The sequence below is a fragment of the Schistocerca americana genome, chromosome 6 (assembly GCF_021461395.2).
Source record: "Schistocerca americana isolate TAMUIC-IGC-003095 chromosome 6, iqSchAmer2.1, whole genome shotgun sequence".
NCBI classification, from domain to species: domain Eukaryota; kingdom Metazoa; phylum Arthropoda; class Insecta; order Orthoptera; family Acrididae; genus Schistocerca; species Schistocerca americana.
Genome location: NC_060124.1, coordinates 5,523,704 through 5,544,935, shown reverse-complemented (window position 1 = coordinate 5,544,935; position 21,232 = coordinate 5,523,704).

Below are 21,232 nucleotides of genomic sequence, written 5' to 3'. Positions count from 1 at the left end.
AGCATTATTCTGTAGGATTAAGAGGGTTTGCCGCTTTTCTGTTTGCAGGAGCCATTGGGGATCCAGCACACCTACTTAAAGAACATTTACGATACGAAAATAAAAGAAACAAAAAAGAACCAACGGTTCCCGCGGCATCAGCCACTGGACACTGCCTCGGGAACCTTACTATTTCTCTAGAGGCTGGTGTGGTAAGCGTGGTGTTTGGCCGAACTTGTTTTGGTACATATTTTTGTTTCGGTCACTGAGGACAGATACTAGTATTGGTTAGAAAATTAATTCATTTACTTCATTAGGTGTTCGGTAGTATTTATCGTTTCGAATCACGTTCTTTTTGGTCATTTCTCTTCGGCTATGCGTCAATTAGATTTATCTCTGTCTTTGTTCATGCCAACGTGGACCACGTGTCATCGGCACTAACCATCCTTCACTTGAGAAAGACTGATAATCTGTTTAACAACTACGCTTTTCTAAATTCGTGAGCATAACGCCACTGAAATGAGTCTGATTCCTTGGAATAAGCAGGATGATTCTGGGCAATGAGTTTTGCGCAGAGCCAAGTTAAAAGTTTATTGTTCTCGGTCAGGTACAGCCTTCAGCAATTAGCTCTTAATCCTGAAGTGGGTTGCGCGTTTCGATCGCGAGGTATCACTGTCGTTCCTTTATTATTGGAGCAGGAAGTTTTGCACAGCCCGACCCCTACGTGTGCAAGAAGTAAAGCTATCTCGTGCGTAGTGCTTATTAATGAGTGGGATAAAGGAAACCTGAATTAACCCCAATTTATATAACTGTCTTCAGACATCACAGAAACTGTGGAATATATTTAATTTATTGGGAGAGTTTCGACTTCTACTTAAGCCCTGTGTAGTACGACTCATTGTAACACCGCGAATTAATGCGCGATAACATTTACTGCAGTAAGCTACTTTGCAATGCAGCCCGTAGCATTGGAGCCGTTGGCTGTGAAGGAGACAGCCAGTTGAGTCTTAGCAATTAGTCATTCGCACCTGTCGCTAAGCTAGCCGTGAGAAGCAGTATTCGTGTCGCTTCGAGCAACTGTATATTCAGAAGCCTAAGAATCTAAACAAACTACATTAAATATAATTAAATCTAGTTAAAAATCGGTGCACTATCTTTTGTTATTCAAGAGATTATTGTATAAAAATTTCGGCTGTCTATCTGTCGTACTTTCAGAGTTAGAGAAAATTAGTTAAAAAATCAAAAACTGACAGACTAAAAAACTCAGGAATAATAACAGTTTGTCTTTTAGTATCATTTGAAATAATTACTGGAGTTCACAAAATGTCAGGTCAATTTATTTGGATTTTCATATTAAAAACGTTAACCACTTTTCATTTTCGTAATATAGAATCCAGAAAAGATTATTATTTAATTAATATCTAATTGTTTTGTTGTTGGGGAATGAATGAGAATGAGTGAGAGTGTGTAAGTTGGACATACGTAGAAATTCAGTATTGTGTATTGTAACACATTACGTAACTGTGTAGTGGGAAAGTTGTGTTTTCTCCTCCTTCCTGATGACGTATGTCTAAGTGTACTTGCATTTGTAAGGAGGCAGCCAGAATACTCGTTTGCAGCGTAATAAGGTTCTAAATTTATTTCAAGATTAGTTTTGTTTTCGTTTGGTTTAGTTAAACATTATATTAATATTTGCATACTGAAATGCATCTGTAAATACTGACTGGCGTAGGGCAGTTTTGGCGCGAGAATAATCTCGAAGGATAGTCCTTATTGGCTGGTCATTTTGATCAACCAATCCGAGTTAAGCAGTTCCCGCGCACTGCAAGGTAGAATATACTGGGAGAGAAGCAGACTGAACAGTTGTCGCTATCGGACGTGTAGGTCATGTTGAACGCTTCCGTCTTTATTATGTGTAAAATGAAGAAATAATTGGCTTCTCATGTCCAGATTATGTGGCCGTAACAGCAGTTGCATTTACGGAGAGTTTTGTGAGGTCTGGAAGTTTCTGGATTGTTTTGTTGGAAAGAGAACTGCGTGTGAACTTTCGGCCTAAGTAAAAATTCCGCGTTGCATGTTTCGTATTCGTTTGTCCGCCCCCGGTAGCTGAGTGGTCAGCGCGACATAGTGTCAATCCAAAGGGCCCGGGTTCGATTCCCGGCTGGGTCGGAGATTTTCTCCGCTCAGGGACTGGGTGTTGTGTTGTCCTAATCATCATCATTTCATCCCGATCGACGCGCAAGTCGCCGAAGAGGCGTCAATCGAAAGACCTGCACCAGGCGAACGGTCTACCCGACGGGAGGCCCTAGCCACACGACATTTCATTTCATTTCATTTTTCGTATTCGTTTATGGAATATTTGACTAGCAGTTTCTTTAATAGAAATCCACTGAAAAGGTCTGAATGTGAAACTCATATGTAGTAGCGGAGTATTGACTGTGAGATCGTGTAATAATTCTAGTTGGACTAAAGTGCATTTCTGGCTGCTTTGTGTGTGAAATTGATTGCATGAACTGTGAAATGAGAACAGTGATTTGATTAGTTAAGTAAATTTGGGATGATGGCAGGTTTTTTTAACTAAAGGAAATTAGAAGACTCTCATCAGAATTTTGACCTTTTACTGAAGAAATAAAGGAATCGCCCTACACCCGAAAATTATTATAGTACAGGATAGCTGGCAACTAGAATTTACACAGACTTTGAAACGTAAATATTGACGCCGTTTTTCATCAACGCTGATTTTTACGCCGTCTGGACAGTAACTACGTAAGTACGTATGCAGAGAAACAGGCTGGTGAACTGACGCCGTACTGAAGTACGTGGAACTTTTGCAGTGAAGAGTACGACGAAAGACAGTGACAGAATAAAAAAAAAAAAAAATTATCCACCCCGCCACACCATTACTTCGACATGATTCAATAGTGGTGCAGGAAGGTTTATTCACTTCTGTTACTCTGTTTTATGTGTCTGTTTTAATATTAATGCAGCGTTATTTCCCATTTTTTGCACTGATTCCCAACTTACATGTCAACTTACAAGACGGCTAACTGACGTAATCATGCACATTATTGTGTTGCTTTTGAGCCCTATACGCACAGAAATACGATGTATACTTGTCCACATGCAGCAGCGATGTATTAGAACGTGAAATGAAGCTTGAAGCTTACAACATGTGCTTGAAAATGACCCATGGTTGAAATCGGCCAGTCCCACGGGTAACGAACAAAATATAGCCGACTTCGACCATGTTTTCGTTCTCAAAATACGTTGAGGCTGTGAATTGCCACAAAAATAAAAAAAATACATGTGTTTTGCCTTTGAGATCCTGGGACTCCATTGTAACTTCCCACTGCATATATTACCTACTCGCTGATGGCATTCATTTATATCTAAGTAGAAATCCAGCAAACCTGTGTACAGACGTCCAGCATGTAAATGTCGATTTATTTGTTCTATCAGTTTGTACGCAGAGCATACGTTTAAAACTTAGCTGTTCTAAAACGCAAGCAATCTTAGTTGATCACAAAAGAATTATTACCCCTCAATTGAGAGGATCTCTGCCACCATTAATCCTAAACGTTGTAGAAATAACCTTTTCTTCTTCTGCAAAGAACTTTGGAATGTTATTGGACCACTATTTAAACTGGACAGAACCACAGAACTGTAGAAGGTGTCAGCGGCACATCGGTGATTACAGAAATATAAAAAAGTATTTACTTGCGAGCTTAAAAAGAAGCTTGTAGAAACACTAACACTCCCCATACTTGACGACTATGCTGATACCATTCAAGGACCTTCGTACGAAAGCTCACGTAAGGTGGAATTTATGATTATTGCTTATTATTATTATTATTATTATTATTATTATTATTGGAAAGGTTACGTGATATCCTCGGTATGTGTGGCTCCTGGTCGAATGTAAGAGAGGGCCTTAAGGCTCTAATCTCGTCAGGCTAAATAAGCAATAAATAAAGAAAAAAATTACAATCAACCAAGCGTTAGGTCATGTATTTCACGTGGATCATCAGTCATTGTAATAAATTCACAGTCTAATTGCAATTGATTCCAAATTTTTCCCTTGCCCACGTACTTGCACATTTTGTAAATCTTCCCCCGAAAGGTATAAATTTCAAGTCAACTGCTAATCAGATTTTATGCACGTTGAGCGTGTGTGGGAAGTGAATTTCATCACAGTGCAATGAACGGTGTAACCGTGGTGTAACCGTGGCGCGGTTTAATATTAGGGCCTTGATAAACTTTGAAAAGTGTCTCAGGCCACCGTAAGTGCACTCTTGGCGTCTATGAGTGAAAGGAAAGTTACATTAATTACTTGCTTCATAATTTCGATACCCTGGGGCGAAATCCGTGATATATGGCAGCTTAGCTGACGTTATTGCATTTGCACTCTCGCAGGCAGTCCTTCAGAACTGTTTATGGCAAAATGTAGTCAAGTTTTAATAAAAACTTTCCGAACAGGAGCTGTAGCTTTGCACTTGTCGACTCTTATCCAAAATAAGTAGTGACCTTGCAATAACTATACGGTAGGTGACCGAGAAAACGGCAACATTTAACACCACAACAATTACTGAAGTTATTTATCTACCGCGATCGGGATTTCGGTTTAGTATGCCATTTTAAAGTGTTAGCTGTAACAACAGCAAGTGCTTAAAGAACAGTTTTATTGGTAGGGCTCTAAACTATAACTTGGCGCTTCCGTACTTTTGTCCTTTGAGAGCAATGTGTAATAACTTACGTCTTCATAAACAGTCAAAGTTTGGTAGTGAATATATCTACAGGGCATAATTAAAAGTTTGTTGATTGAATTTAGTGTGCGTTCAAACATCCGTTTACTAGAATAAACGGAGCTTCGCATGAATTTTATTATGATCTGGGTACCGAAATTAGATCAGCCACGCTGGTAAAAGTTACGTTTCTTTACTCTTATTCACCTTAATATTTCGCTTGTACTGATAAGTACAATGGAAGTCTGTATGTATAATCTAATACGTTCAAATATTAAGTACGACGGATTGCAAGCTTCCAGCTGGTTAAAATTAAAAAAGAACGAAAATATGGTAACAAGCTCCGACTACGGAAATAGCTAAATTTATACTAAAATTTATGAACTTTATTTTTATATTTAATAAATGAGATAATTAACTTTCCTCTACATGCCGTTCAGCTGTACAACGCCAAGTTCTGGCTTTCTAATGGCTATAATTAAGTTTCTCTTAATTAAATTAATTGGCTTTTTGCGGGAAGCAATACAGCCATTTTAAATGCTTACGTTAGTGAGTACAATTAAATTTCCAGACCCGGCTATGTTGTATATATATAAATTTTCTGATACTTCAGAGCTTTCTATCGGCTTCTTGTCCGCAACAAACTATCAGACTGTTGATTTTGAGGTTTTTCTCACTCATTAATATATTAATATTTGTTAGCTTGAGTATCTTCATTTTTAGCAGCTTTTCCCACAGTTTATTTTGATGTGGAATATTTGGAACAGCCCAGTATGTTTGATAGAGGTCTCCGCCATCTTCTGGATATTCGCTACCCCAGTCCCACAGAGATGTGCAGGGAAACATGTGTGTTCCACCCTTATTCTAATACTTGGTACTAGAGATTTTCTTGAGAGGTTTTTATGGCTGTACAGCGGTTTTGTAGGTACAGTATACTAAACTGACGCCATCTTTCGCCTACTGTGTTGGCCGCTGAGTTTCCCATTCATCATAAGCCTCTTCTTTTGATACGTGGAAAACGTCGCAATATGGAAGCTGTGTAAATAGTGGATCCCCTTCGCTAATACTTACCTTAACAAGACCGTCAACTACTTCACAATGCCAGAAACCTGAATGGCTTTTGCTGCCTTTCTTTGCTGGCTTTCTTTATCGGTTGTACCACATCACAAATATAGCTGTTGCCAGCTCTCCAATTTCGATATTGAAATTGCTCCAAAGTACTTTCAGAGTTAGTCAGAATTAGTATTTTGTACCCTTTTTCATTTCCAAACTTAGATGTTTCTTTAACTGACGTTACTTCTGCCGTGTAAGTACTTCTTAATAGCTGTAATATAATTATATTAAGCACCTTTAACCTAGGGCAATAACAAGCGCTACCATCGCCATCATTTGTTTCAGATCGGTCAGTATATATATATGCAAAAAATATGGTCAACTGACATCCAGGTAATACATTACATCACTATTTGGTCTGAACTCTTGACCCATTCTGTCTGGTAGATAAAAGCTTCAGGTTGGCCGACTGCTGTGTCCATTCGTTGCTGAACATTGGTGACAGTCGGTCCTTCAGTGTCAAAGGAAGCATAAATCTGAGACATCTGAAACCTTTAACTAACAGCGGTGTTCGTTTGTGTTCTCCTGGCTAAACAGCTCTTTACGCAATAAACACATTTTATTTCACAGCGTACCAATAACTCAGCGACATTGTAGAAATTTCGCAACAGAGACATAGAACTAATTATTTTCTTTAACTTAACTGAAAATGATTTCATTGAATCATTCCTTAACCTAACGAGGGTTTTAAAAGTTCTTTGCTACCTTTTTTCTCAATCTCTGAATCGGGTATTTAAATGTGTAAGAGGACAGGAGTCTTCATCATTTGTAATGTGGGCTGTAATTATCATATGGCAGCAAAACTTGCTAATGCGTTAATGCAAAAGCGATATAGGTGAAAAAAAATGTATCATTTTGGCCACCAGGTGTAAATCTGGCGCTGTACAGCATCTCGCCGACATTTTCGGTGCTCATATTGAACAAATCGTGCAAGTGGCGGTTAATAATAAAATCAACATCATGCCTTTCTTTCTTGTTCGACTTTTTGTACCCACGTTACGTTCTTAATCCGTATCGTATGGAGACATTTATATACGTCTTTTTTGCATTCGCAGTGCCAGATTTGTACCTGGCGGCCAAAATCTGTATATTATGGTCCAGCATCAATCGCTTCCACATTAAAGCATTGGAATAATTACGAAGTTGCGTTGCCATACAAAAATTACAGCTCACACTGGACCTCTGCCAGTAACTACGCATTAATTATAGCCACCCAATATAAGAGAACGCAGCACTGTATGCGACAATTTTAATTGGACACATCGCATGCATGTAACTAGACTGAGGTGAGAAAAGTTAAGGGCTAGCGATATGCACATATAAAGATAGCGGTAGTGTCACGAACATAAGATATGAAAAGGCATTGCATTTTCGGAAGGGTCAGTCATACTCTGTGATTCATGTGAAAGGTGATTATGCCCACACGACGGGAAGTAACTATGCTGACAGCACGACATCGCCCGCATCGCCTCTCCTGAGCTCATGAGCTCAGCGGTTGGTCCCATGACAACTGGGAAGCCATGGCCTGGTCGGGAGACACCCGATTTCATTTGATGAGAGCTCAAGGTATGGTTCGAGTCCGCCGCAGACCCCACGAAGTCAGTAACCCCAGCCGTTAACAAGGCACTGAGCGAGCTTTTGCTGTCTCCACAATGTTATTGACTGCGTTTACGTGGACTATACAGGGTTCTCTCGTCCAACTGAACTTATCGTTGACTGTAAATGGTTACGTTCAGCTACCTGAAGACCATTTGCAGCCATTCATGGACTTCATGTCGCCATGCAACGATGTCCCGACACTGGGACAACGGGCGCTAAAGACTACACTGTTGAGCGCACATAACACCATATCCATCCATCCACTGGGACAAATACCTTAACAGGGTCACTAGTAACCTAATGTCATAACATTATGTACACTAATCGAGAACCTGAAGAGGAGTCCTCCGGGCTCGACATGCATCTTGTATTGATTTGAAGTCCACTATTTCTGACTGAAGCCGTTTTGTTTCCTTTCTTGTTACTGAAGTTTTACAGTCGTGGCAGCAACATTGAGATCAGTGGACAAAATTATGGTAACAATTCTGTTGGAGGCTAACATAAGTATATTTCATTCACATAAACCCAGTATTCTCTAAATTCCTTAAAAACTCTAAACAATTTATGCAACAATAGCGGTGACAAGTCACACATGAGATTAACGTTGTGACAGTCAATTTGAGAGCGTTACATCAAGTGACGAGGAAAGGTCGAACCATAATCTTCGCCAAATGCACGTTAACTTCTGAGATACAGCAGTATTGTCATTAAAGAAAGATACATGTGTTTGTGCTGTTATGGATCTCTAATGCAGACAATATAGGTTAGGAAATAACCTTTTCGTTTTTAATATGAGGGTCTAATGTGCGATACGCCAAAGTGGATGTATAGTTCAAACAACAATTACATTTGGGCACAAGGTTGGAGGGGTCCAGAGAACATGATGACCAGCTCTGTAGGGCACATCCGGCCGGTGTGGCCGTGCTGTTCTAGGCGCTTCAGTCTGGAAGCGCGTCACCACTACGGTCGCAGGTTCGAATCCTGCCTCGGGCATGGATGTGTGTGATGTCCTTAGGTTAGTTAGGTTTAAGTAGTTCTAAGTTCTAGGGGATTGATGACCTCAGATTTTAAGACCCATTGTGCTCAGAGCCATTCTATTGAGTACATATGAATCGGCTGCCTCGTTCCTAATGGTCAGAAAAATACTGGTCTCTATTGGAGCAGAAAAAAAAATTGAGTTTGTGTGTGTGTGTGTGTGTGTGTGTGTGTGTGTGTGTGTGTGTGTGTGTTTACGAAGGTGTGTGGCGTCTTTGAGTGCTGACAATATAACTCCGCCACTGCACCCTTCGTCTTCACATCGCTACCTGCCCGTGTGTTTAGGTAGCTGGCGTATCTACGAAACTGGGGTGTGTGGCGTGGCAAGTACGTACATCAAAAAAAGGTTTGCATCACCCCAGTTCCCAGAACTGAAGACAGACGTCGACTGTGGATGTTGTACCACAGACACAGTCCCTTTCACTGTTCAGAGATGTCACTAAACCCACCCAAAAATGTAAACAACCCTGCATGGGCAGCGCCTCTTAGACAGAGGGGGTCCAACAGCTGATCAGTCCCAGTCATTCCACCAGGAAGGAGGTACACGGCTCGTGTTGTCTGTAGTTCAACCATGCCTAGACGGTCAATACCACCGTTCCATCGCGTCCACATTGTTACTTTGTGCCAGGAAGGGCTCTCAATAAGGGAAGTGTCCTGGAGTCTCGCAGTGAACCAAAGCGATGTTTTTCGTACATGGAGGAGACATAGAGAGACAGGAACTGTCGACGACATGCCTCGCTCAGGCCGTCCAAGGACTAAGACTGCAGTGGATAACCGATACCTACGGATTATGTTTTTCGTACATGGAGGAGACATAGAGAGACAGGAACTGTCGACGACATGCCTCGCTCAGGCCGTCCAAGGACTAAGACTGCAGTGGATGACCGATACCTACGGATTATGGGTAGGAGGAACCCTGACAGCAACGCCACCATGTTGAATAATGCTTTTCGTGCAGCCACAGGACGTCGTGTTACGACTCAAACTGTGCGCAATACGCTGCGTGATGCGCAACTTCACTCACGACACCATGCAGCGCGGTTAAGGGTGGGCTCAACAAATGCCGAATCGACCGCTCAGGATTGGCATCACGTTCTCTTCACCGATGAGTATCGCATATGCCTTCAACCAGACAATTGTCAGAGACGTATTTTGGATGCAACCCGATCAGGCTCAACGCCCTAGACACACTGTCCAGCCAGTGCAGCAAGTTGGAGGTACCCTGCTGTTTTGGGTGGCATTATGTGGGAACGACGTACACCACTGCTGGTCATGGGAGACGCCGTAACGTCTGTACGATATGTGAATGCTATCCTCCTAGCGATAGTGCAACCATATCGGCAGCATTTTGGCGAGGCATCCGTCTTTATAGACGACAATTCGCGCCCCCATCATGCACCTCTGGTGAATGACTTCCTTCAGGACAACGACATTGCTCGACTAGCGACTAGACTGGCCAGCATGTTCTCCATGCATGAAACCTATCGAACATGCGTGGGATAGATTGGAAACGGCTGTTTATGGACGATGTGATCCACCAACAACTCTGAAGGCTCTTTGGCGAATCGCCGTTGAGGACTGGGACAATCTGGACCAACACTGTCTTGATGAACTTGTGGATAGTATGCCGCGACGAATACAGGCATGCATCAATACAAGAGGACGTGCTACTGGGTATTAGAGGTACCAGTGTGTACTGCAATCTGGACCACCGCCTGCAATATCTGGTTTTCATGACGAATAAAAAGGGCCGAAATGATGTTTATCTCAATTCCAATTTTCTGTACAGGTTCCCAAACTCTCAGAATCGAGGTGATGCAAACCTTTCTTTGATGTGTGTATATATACCGTGGGTTAGAAGCTCCATAAAGACTGCTAACGTCAGAAGGGTTCTTTAAAATTAGCTGCCGTCTAAGAAACTGCAAAACACCATAAGAGATTTTTCTTAATATAAAAATAATCCTTGTAAGACCAACTGAGGAGCTAGCTGACTATAAGAAGTAGCAAGTCTCGTCACGAAAACTGTCAACAGTCGGGAGGGCGGCGTGCTTATCACATGCCCCTTCATACCCAGCCTATCGACTGAGGGTGTCCTGGCCGCCGGACGGTACCGTTTGGACTTTTAAGGTCTATTCGGACGTGTCAGGCCTCCCACGGACGTGAGGCTCCTCCCACTGCTGCCTGCTGGGAACTCCACGATCAGCGAACTGTGAAATGTCCTCTTTCTATGCCCAGCCAGTGTTCTTCTCCTCGTCGAGGTACGTGAAAGCGAGGCGCACATCACTGTCATTGCAGTCAATATTTGTTGATAATGTCCGCTCTTTGCCCTAATTTGAGTCTATATTCGGGATTTCAGAATTTTTTTAAAGTCTCTTTCGTTAATAAGTTTAGATTCAAATTATTACTTATGGCTAGCTGCGCTGTTTAGCAGTTTCCAGCAAAGATGCTTATTAACTGTTACTAGGCCGGCCGATTCGCGTTTCAAATTTAATTGATATCTTTGATTAGCGTAGCATATGTACACCGAAGTAATTCCTTCTAAAGATACACGGTTCATCTAACACAGAACGATGTATTGTCAATTGAAAATTTTTCTCTTTAATATTAATGTGGAATGAACTATTTTAATTATTGTTCAGAGATAATCCAATACTCAGTTCACTTCTGGTAAAAAAAATATCCCGTGCCTAAGACCGGCCGTCGGGTAGACCGTTCGCCGGGTGCAGGTCTTTCGATTTGACGCCACTTCGGCGACTTGCGCGTCGATGGGGATGAAATGATGATGATGAAGACAACACAACACCAAGTCCCTGAGCGGAAAAAATCTCAGACCCAGCAAGGAATCGAGCTCCAGCCATTAGGATTGACAGTCTGTCACGCTGAACACTTTTCTTATATAAAACTAAAACGCAAACATATTAAAGGGAATTACAAAAATATATATATATATATATATATATATATATAATTGACTGCCTTAAAATGGTTCAAATGGCTCTGAGCACTATGGGACTTAACATCTATGGTCATCAGTCCCCTAGAACTTAGAACTACTTAAACCTAACTAACCTAAGGACAGCACACAACACCCAGCCATCACGAGGCAGAGAAAATCCCTGATCCCGCCTGGAATCGAACCCGGGAACCCGTGCGTGGGAAGCGAGAACGCTACCGCACGACCACGAGATGCGGGCTGACTGCCTTAACTAGAATTGCAGTTCTGTCGAAACTATTCACAGAAAGTCATTTGGAGCCTACAAACTAATAACAAAGACATGCACAGGCATCATGAATTAAGGAAAACTTCATAATGAAGTTAATAAACACCGATGAGAAGTTTGGAGCAGTCCTGGGAATAGGTGCAACCCCTTATTCGTTATATTGTGCCCTTACCGGCGTCGAGAATTACCCTACGCATTGTTTTTCCAAAATTATGTCTAACATGTTACCAAACATCGTCCTGACATTTGGGTAACGTTTTATCGTCCAGTCTGCCGTTCTCATATAAGTCTCGAAACTAATGAAATTACCTTCACTATTGTGGATGATGATATATGTCACACACTGCCCTAACAGCCACATCACGGTGTTGTTCTTAGCAGCGGGAAAATGTTTCGCGTCCGCCCAGAGCAGGATGTCGGTGCAGTGGCTGGCTGGGGTACTGCGGGTAGTCAGGCTGTGACGTCACTTGCTTCCTTCTTCACTCACCGGGAAGATACGTGACTCGTAAGGATGTTCGTCCCCGTCGGCGTCACAGCACCTGTAACTCTCGTAAGAACACAACTCCTCGCGTGGTTTAGAAGTATTCTGATATCTGTACACAACAGTCTTCTCAGTTTGTGCGAACTGGTAAACTGCAATCGTTTATTTCTATTTTTATGCCGGGTTAGATCTGCGATTAAATAAAATCTTGATTCTTGATTTCATCATTACGGTCGTTTTTCACACCATGCATAGCGAGGATGAAAATTTTCTCTCTACTATTCCGCTGCTACGTCCGGTTATTAACAACAGTCCGTCGTAACTCCAGAGATAACTTATGTTGGAGTATATTTTTATTTTTTTAAATACGCCGTAATACTGGTTTAAACTAATCACTCTTCACTGTCCATTATTCATGTACTCACTTAGTCACTCAAAATGTTTAAATAGTTAGGTGACACGTAAAATTTACTTTTTGACTCTGATCTTATTGTTCTTTCTGTAATTAAATATTTGTCCTTACAACCCACGCACACCGATATGTCATTCAAGATTAACTTCTGTTCAGTTCAGTAATGGTGACGCTGACGACAACTTTTGACTAATCGCCGTACTCGTCTTTCTTCATGTCTTCGTTTTATTGTGTCCTACTCAAGACTGTGAATTGTTTCTCTGCCGTTGATCCATTGTTCTCTAGGTCTGTAGCTGTTCATCGGTACGAAGGCTAAGTCCAATAAACCAGTGTCTCTCAATCGAAGTCTAACACTCTTCTTACTATACGGTCGCGTTGAGAACGGTAAAGATTAACTTTCATCAGTCGAATGAGCAATACTTCAGTCTCTACCTAACGAATTATCCAATTTCCCTAAACTGATAAAATCTAATAGCGTTTGCGTCCTGACAACTGTCGCAAAAGTACTCTAAGGCGACTCAAGAGCAAGTACCTAAACGAACATTTCCATATCCGAGTTGCGTTGTAGTCGCATTGAATTTCCTTTTCGATGCGGCTACAATTCTCTTCCATGGTAAATGTTATCTTTGACTGAATTACTTTCTTAGATTTAACCTTCATTCATATGATTTTGAATTTATTCTGTAGATGTTTGATGAAGAATCTACGATAACCCTTTCCTTTTATCCCCCCTTTTTGTACGCTATTCTCTGTATTTGAGTAATATAGGTGTTATTACCAGTGTAGATTTTATCGTCAGTAGTTACCGTCACTGTCAAGATGACTCACTTCCCTACTTTAAGTTTCCACAACGTTTGTTAATTGGGGTTTTCTGTCCTTAGGGCGTTACAAGACCCAGCCGCTGCTGCACCCATTTCCAGTTAATGAGATGACCACCATAAGTGAAGCGATGGCGTAACGTGTCGACCAAACCACAGCGGACGCACTTATCTCTGTCACATAAGCCGATACTATGCAAACGTTCATTACTGGGGATAACATCGTTTACCACTTTATACTACGAGGATGCCACGTCAGCAGTGTGGGCGGTTGAAATTATGTTGTCCCAAACTGCTTTCCAATGAACACTCGGGTATTTAAGTTCAATGGGACTCCGGATTATTGGTGATGTCCATCTTTTTAATAACAGGTGTGTCGTCGGTAAATTCTGCGTGATATAGTTTCCGTCTATATAGCTTACTTCAGGAAAAAACTGCTTGGCATGTCGTAGTTTGTAATGCATTTTACCTACATCAATGGGTGGGTCCATATCAGTGGGTTGTAAGGTTCGGAAGAGCCAACTGGTTACGCTGAGAGGTTCCTCGTCCAACAAGTGGGTGATTCGTTTGATATATAACGCCGTACACTTCCGGTTAATATCAGGCATGTTGAGTCCGCCGGCCTGTCTGGAAGACGTCAGTGTGGTGTATTTCACTTTAAACAGATGCTCTTGCCAGATAAATCTATTAGAGATTTTCGTCACGTGTTTGGCGTGCATCTTGGGGAACTGGAAATATATGGGCCGTATAGTACTCTTTTTGAATATATAACTGCTGAGGAGTCGTATGCGTTGGAGTATATCAACCGACCGCCATTTGTTTTCATAGATGGCAGCTTGCATTTTATTGGTGACCTGCTTCCAATTTTTTGCATTCATTTTTAACGGGCATTTGTCGATAATCATCCCCGGAGTGTTGTGGGCTTCGACACGCTTCGCCCGAGGTACAATTAATGCGTCGAATCCCCGAATGTTGACAAAGTTGCATTTATCAAGGGTTGATTTTAGCACCGAATCATGACAGTACTCGTCTACCGCTGTCTTGAGGGTTGATACGTCTCCGTCGTTGCGCGGTAACACTGCGACGTCGTCGGCTTAAGCACGAACTTCGAAGGACGTCCCAGCGATCGACAGGCCTGCTAGTTTTCATGAATGGAGCGTAAGAGCGGCTCCAACGATAAAACAAATAACATCATGGAGAGAGGGATTCCCTGCGGTTCCCCTCTTAGGACCTCGATGGGTTGAGTAAGCTGTCCATATACGCTGACTTTGGTTGTAATGCCCGTGACGAAATCTTGCACGACATTAATAACCCGTTGATCAAAACCACACCGCTGCAGTAGCTGTAGGAGGTACTCGTGGCGGACGCGATCGAATGCCTTGCAAAAGTCGATAAACAGCAATGCGAGATTCACGTTAGTGACTGACGCTATGGTTACTACATCTCTATATTCCGAGAGGGGCGTCATAATAGTGCGACCAGTGAAGCATGATTGACAGTTGTGAATCACTTGCTTCATTAATAGAGAGAATCTGCTGTTGAGTGCTCTGGCAAAGGTTTTGTAATAAAAATTGGGTAAAGTAATCGGTCGGAAGGTAACTAAGATTTTTCGATGTTTGCTTTTTGGTATCAACACAATGCGACTTTCCTTCATTTCGGCCAGCACGTCACTCCATCGCATCACGTCATCGAGAACATCTGCAGACGCGTGTACGATTATTGGCCAGAAACGCACATAAAATTCCCGTGGCGATCCATCAGGGCCAGGGGATTTATTCGAAGATGAGCCAGAAATCACTTCAAGGAACTCGTCTGGAGCAAAATCGTGTACGACCGCCGAGTTCTGCGCAGGCGTGACTACAGAGGGCAGAGCACGCACGTTCTCGCCGCCGTCGTCACCATGTGTGTCGCATTGCGAGTGCAGATCCGTGAAGTGCCGGTAAACTGCAGTAAGAATATCTCTCTGTCGGGTCAAACGGAGTCCACCATCTGTGTCCAGCTCCCCGACAAAAAGTCGCTTGCAATTGGCACGATGTTTTATGAGGTGATACAGCGATGCAAGTTCGTCCTCTTGAAGCGATTTTGCTTTAGATCTGATCTTCAGTCCTTCAAGCTGCTTTATCTTTATGCCTATTAGGTTCGCCTTTATTTGTTTGATGGTCGACAGGTATGTGTTTGTTGGTGACATAGCCGCATACAACTCCCGCAGAACTGTCTGGTAAAAATAAATCGTGTGTTTGACGTCTTGCGCCCGTTGCCAACTGTAGTTTTTTAAGGATAATCGCATTTTCCATTTGACCACAACATTCCACCAGGATATCTTGCTCTGATATCTGCAGCATTGCTTGAGACAATCCGCCCATGTCGTGGAGATGACATATCGTAGCGCGGGTTCGGCGAGAATAGAAAAATGTAGGCTCCACTGAATCCTATGCCATTTAGTATGCTGTTTGGCGAGATTTATCGTGACACAGAGGGCGCAGTGGTCGGAGAAACTAGCCGAAATGACTTCGGAAACCAGTACATGTTGGCAAATGTTCTCAGAGATGTACAAACGGTCTAGACGGCTACATGAGGTGGAGGTCAGGTACATGTACTTTACTAGAGTAGGAAAGTTTAGTTCCCACGTATCTTTCAGCTTCAGGTGACGCACCAGATCATGTAGTTCCCTACAGTAATTAAAGTTTGGTGATTGATCTACCCTGTGGATCACACAGTTAAAATCCCCATTAATTATCAACTCGGTTGGGTTGCGGTGTAACAAGTAGATGATGTATTGTTTGAAGAAGTTAGCTCTTTCTGATTTTAGAGTCGTTCCGGTTGAAGCAAAGATATTGACGACGGTTACGTCAAAAATTTGGCAAGCTATGCCTCGGAGTCCAACATTTCGATACTGCTCACTGGGATTCCGTCTCGTGATAGAATGGCCGTAGCTGTACCCTCGTCCGCCGCGATGATTACGTTTATTGCAAATCCTGATACATGTAAACTTAAGGTGGACACTTCCTGTAACAGAACTATATCAGCATCGGACTCATAGATAAACTGCCATAGCATTGCTAATTTTAAATCTGTCCCAACTCTATTAATGTTCAGGGACAAATGGTTCAAATGGCTCTGAGCACTGTGGGACTTAACTTCTGAGATCATCAGTCCCCTAGAACTTAGAACAACTTAAACCTAACTAAAGACATCACACACATCCATGTCATGCCTGAGGCAGGATTCGAACCTGCGACCGTAGCGGTCGCGCGGTTCCAGACTGTAGCGCCTACAATCGCTCGGCCACCCCGGCCGGCGTTCAGGGACGAAAACATAAGCTTGGCTCATGATCGTCGGAGACGTGTGGGTGTTGGGAAGCGTTGGAAGCCCAGTCCATCTCACTGTCGGACTTCGAACCTACATCCGCAAGTTTTGCATCAGATTTGGCACTGACTTTACTTTTTGTCTTACATCCTGCCACAGACTCACTTGTTTTAACTTTATTTTGCCGTCGTACAGTCGTCCGAAGTGTCATAGAAGACGGCGGAGTTGGCGAGTCATGGCTGTAAGCAGTATGTGAAGGTCCTGGCTTCGGAACGGGTGACGGCAAGTCCGAAGACGCGTCTTCAGTAGGCTCAATGTGTTTGTTTGGACCAGCACTGGCTGTTTGTATGCAGCTTCCCGGTTGCTCGCGTTGTTTGGAAGCAGTTCCGAGATAGCGGGCGTTTATGTTATGCTCTACACCGCGTACATCATCCTCTGTGTTTACGTTTAGCAGTTGAGTGACCGCCGCCTCTTGTACGTCGACCACCTGTGGCGAGACGATAAGCGCAGTCGCAACGGATTGCTGTAAACACTCGACTGCACTCGTATTGACAGTTTCTGCGTTGTGAATTTGGCGGGTCGTAAGTGAGCTGTCCGACATGTGCGTGTCCTGTGTGACTCCGCGTTATCGGTTTGATTTTTTACGACCTGGTCACCGGAGCCACTACCGTCATTAGTACCGCGTCGTTTGTTACCGACAGATAATGAAACACCTGCGGCTAAGGGGTGACTGGCCTGAGGTAAGGGTGGGAAGGTGCCTTTGTCGAGATCGTTGTTCTCTAACGCAGACTCACTTGGTTGGGAGTCAATCACAGAAAGCGTCTGATTCTGAGTTAGGGCATCAGCCAATGTTAATATCTGTTGTTGTTGCATATTGTTTCGAAGTACGAAAACGCGCCGTGGGCAATCAGCCTTATAACCACAAACCATTATATAGCCTGGAATAGTGACTTTAACGCCCATGTCAACTAAGCGAACCCCACTATAACATTGGAGTTTGTGACGCTCGAGCATTTTTCGTTTCTAATCTGTCGGATGTCACCGTATTTGGCTAGGATATCTCTAAGAAAACAATTCTCAACCTCAGGTGGCAAATTGAATACTCACACTTGTTTATATTCGTTGGCAGCGTTAGTAATTGAAATTGTACTCACCAACTGATCACTATGTCGGCAAAGTAATTGAAACTGTACGCACCGTCTGATCACGATGTCGGAACTCTGCTTTCCCACCAGTACTCAGCAAAATTTTCCCAAGTTGTATCTGATCTAGAAACTTCACAAAGAAACAGTATTCCGCCATGTCATAATATGCTGTGTGGACCTGGTCGGATGTGATGCCAATAACACCTACTGTCCAGTCATAGATTTCTGGAGCACTCGGTTGCACATTCCTGGAAGATTTCTCAAATAGAAAACACAGGGTATTCTTACAGGGTACACTGGGAGCCATAAGAGCACTATATGAGCGGCCGAGACCGCTGTGAGTTAATTAATAAATGTGTGTACGACAATAGTGAAGAAGCACTGCGAGTATCACTGGTCACAATCGAAGAATTTCTATCCCCCTGTGAGTTCGGGGATAAGAATAGGCCCGCGGTATTCCTGCCTGTCCTAAGAGGCGACTAAATGGAGTTTCAACTGTTTCGGCCTTTCATGTGTTGGTCCTCATTAGGGTTTGACCTCCATTCTTCCAAATTCCACAGAAGTACGAGCCTTTTGTGGAAGGACACCTTATGTGGTGCACCATAAGTCCTCTGTGCCCTAACACCTTGGCGCTCTTCATCGTCTTGGCGTCGTAACTGCTCCCACCATCCATCATTTTGGGCATACGCACCTGGTGGGTTGCGTAAGTTACACCCTTAGTGCGTCACCACCAGCCACCACGATAATTATGGACTTCCCATGGCACCCAACATCCCGCACGGTAGCAAGCCCATTGTGGTGGGGTCAACCCTCTAGGTTGTAGCCCCCTGGCAACACAGGGATCGTACTGCCAATGCCTGAGCTGCCACCTCCGCACGTAAGCCAAGGAGTAGCTGCCTGTCTCTCTGCGGCATTGGGACTCCTGGTAACGGCCATCCTGCCAGATGGCCTTAGCTGCGGCTGGGTGGCGCCGGTGGGGAGAGCACCTGCTCGGAGTGGGTGGCATCGGGGCGGATGATCCGCACTGAGGCGGATGAAGTCTCAATCCGGTTGTAGAACGACCACCAACGTACCTAAGCGCGGTAAAGTAGACTTTAACGTTGTGACATATAACCCCAAATCGTCCCCTTCCCTAGCCACGCCCTGGGAGGGACGTAGGGCTGTGGACAGACAGGAGCCGTATTCACTGCGATACCTTGTGTGTAGCAGAACCGATGGGGATTCATTTTTGGGGACTAAGCCTCTCTTCTTTGTGACCCATCTTGAAGATAAGTTTGGTGAAGTGGCGCCTCTTTCCAAAATGAGGAGCGGGGCCATTCTGATACAAGCAGTTTCATCTGCACAGGCATTACTCGCCTGTGAGAAGCTTGGTGACATACCCATTAACGTCAGTCCCCATAAGTCCCTAAATTTGGTCCAGGGGATTATCTTTCATAAAGATCTTCTGCTACAGTCTGATGACGAGCTACGGGAGAACCTGGCTCGACGAGGTGTACACTTTGTTCGTCGTGTCTTTAGGGGACCCAAGGATAAAAGGATCACTACCGGTTCTTTCATCCTGGCCTTTGAGGGCGACTGGTTTCACGAGAAGGTCAAGTTCATGATCTACTGGTGCGATGTCAAGCCCTATGTCCCGCCCCCTATGCGATGCTTCCGGTGCTGGAAATTCGGACACATGTCTTCCAGATGCACTGCCAGCCCACGTGTCGAGATTTTGGACGACCTTCGCATCTCAATGCTGCATGTGCCCTGCCTCCCACCTGCGTTAACTGTGGGGAGCATCATTCTCCCTGCTCGCCAGACTGTGCAGTCTACCATCGAGAGCGGAAGATACAAGAAATAAAGACCCTGGACCGTTTAACTTACCAAGAGGCAAGGAAGAAACTAGAATGGCTCAACCCCACACCTATATTGAGGAGTTGTGCTGCTGTAACACTGCCGCCACCAGTTCCTGCAAAGACTCCTTTCTTGGTTGGCCCACAGAATAGTCAAGTTACGCCTGCCCCAACGCTGGTAGGGGCCACTCTCTCTTCCACCACTCCCAAAACACCCAGTTTGGGAGCAGCGCGCCCCGAACAACCAGGGACATCAGTCCCCACCTCTCACCCAGAGAAGTGACAGCCCTCTCCAGCTACTCAGACGGAGAAGCGACAGCCCTCTCCAGCTACTCAGCTGGAGACGCAACAGCATCCTCCAGCCTCACTTGTTCGGAAGGGGTCCCTTAGGGGGAGTCCCTTCCAACTACTTCCCCAGTGTCTCACAAGACACTAGCCAGTGGCTGAAGAAGCCACCAGCTGCTGGTCGAAGGGCTTCACACTCTTCCTCTGTTCCTGATAATGCATCTGGAAATCCCTCCCAGCATGCAAACCCTCCTCCCAAAGACAAGAGAGAGAAGAGGAAGCTCTCCAAGAAGAATAAGGACCCAGTTGTTCCCACGCCACCACTTCCTGTCAGCTCAGGATGAGGTCGAGCTCTTTGCGTCCCCTGATGACCTGGATCTAGCCGTCTCCTCAGAAACGATGGGCGTTGCGACGTCCGTCACTCAGTCGGTGGCAGCCTGTGACCCTGTGAAGTAATTTGCCTTTTCAGTGCCTTCATGCCCCTCCAGGACACGCTTTGTACAATCCTCCAGTGGAGTTGTGGCGGTTGTTTTAGCCACCTACCAGCGCTACGTCAGCTTCTAAGCATGGCACCTGCTTTATGCATCACCCTCCAGGAAACCTGGTTCCTGGCAATGCAGACCCCTGTCCTTCGTGGATACAGAGGTTATTACTGCAACCATAGCACTTACAATAGTGTGTCAGGTGGAGCCTGTGTGTATGTCGTTACCTCTGTATATAGTGCTCTTGTGCCCCTTTAGCTGTGGCTGTCCGCATAAGGACTACCCAGGACATGACCATCTGCAGTATCCATCTCCCTCCAGGTGGTACAGTCCCCCTGACCGAATTGGCTGCACTTGTCACCCAACTTCCCACGCCTTTTCTTCTCCTGGCGGATTTTAGCGCCCACAATCCCCTGGGGGTGGGACGAAGATTATTGGTCGAGGCAGAGATGTCGAGAATCTCGTCTTCCAACTCGACCTCGAGAATCTCGTCTTCCAACTCGACCTCTGCCTCTTAAACACTGGCGCCGCCACATGTTTCAGTGTGGTGCATGGCACGTTCTCGGCCATAGATCTGTCATTGTGAAGCCCAGGGCTTGTACCATCGGTCCAGTGGAGAGTCCATGACGACTTGTGTGGTAGTGGCCATTTTCCCATCTTCCTTTCACTAACCCAGCGTCGCTCCCATGAACGATGGCCCAGATGGGCATTTAGCAAGGCAAACTGGGAAGTGTTCTCCTCTGCTGGCACTGTTGAATCTCTCCTCCACGGTATCATCG